Consider the following 1146-nt stretch of genomic DNA (forward strand, 5'->3'; position numbering starts at 1 on the left):
ATGTCACCAATTGGCAAATCCTGTTGATCAATCAAATTGAGAAAGTATACTGCTTCATCATCACAGAGGATCCAATCCACATTTTTTAATCAAGTTGAAACTGATCCACCTGGTACAAATTCCAAAAAAAATTGAAATATGAACCATCTGCAGATGAATCTAATATTGGACTATTTTCCAATGTTGTAGTGATTTCTTCTTCCTTCATCATGTGAATTACCTTTTGGTCTCTCTACTTGTTTTACTGCCATTGATGTTCCATTTAATGCATGCATCCCAAGATATACCTATCAAAGTTTGCAAACCATCAGTTGCTATAGTAAGATTGATTCAATAATTCAAAATTGCTCATGCTTTCAAAAATTTCAACTTGTTGTCACTTCTTATCCTTGTTCATTGTTAAAGAATGACTTATGTTTAAAAAATGTGAATTTTATCTCATTGTGAGCAAAGTGGGCCTCCTCCTGTCCTGCCAAGAGTGAAGCCATGAAACCAGACATTTGATTTCTTTTAGAAATTTGGTCTCTTTCAGATTTGACATACACATCAAATCTGAGAAAACCACAAAGATGAAAAGATGGAGGATGAAAAACAGAAGCAAAGGTGATGCAGACCAGTTTCAATTCAAACAGGCTGCACGTTCTTACAGCCTGGTCTACCATCCAACAACTGGTCATTGGCTTTCACCAAAAGTGCTCTCCACTATACACTTCATGCATGTGTTTTTCATGAGTCAATAACATAATAAGAAATGTAGAGATATTTGTGCAGATGTGGCACACCTCTCATGCCAGAAAACCGTATTTAGTGGTCAGTCCCTTGCTCAATGCCTTGCAAGGAGTGAGGGGCTCAGTCAAGATTGAGTCAAATTTCCTTTGGTTGAGAGTGATATGAGTTTTTGGCTGTTGCTATTTACAGCCCACAAGAAAACCATATAGGTGCTGGCCATCTTACGCCTACATGGGTGTTTCCCGCAAAAAAGTGCCTACATTTATGATGTAGGAGCTTGAAACCATCCAAAATGACACCTACATGTTAAAAACCCATGTAGGTGTCATGTGGTTAGGCCTACATTCAAAAAATGAAATGTAGGCGCAATTTAGTAAATTTCAAGCGCCTACATTCCATTTTCCGCATGTAGGCACC

This window comes from Melampsora larici-populina (assembly GCF_000204055.1).
Source record: "Melampsora larici-populina 98AG31 unplaced genomic scaffold MELLAscaffold_34, whole genome shotgun sequence".
Lineage (NCBI taxonomy): Eukaryota > Fungi > Basidiomycota > Pucciniomycetes > Pucciniales > Melampsoraceae > Melampsora > Melampsora laricis-populina.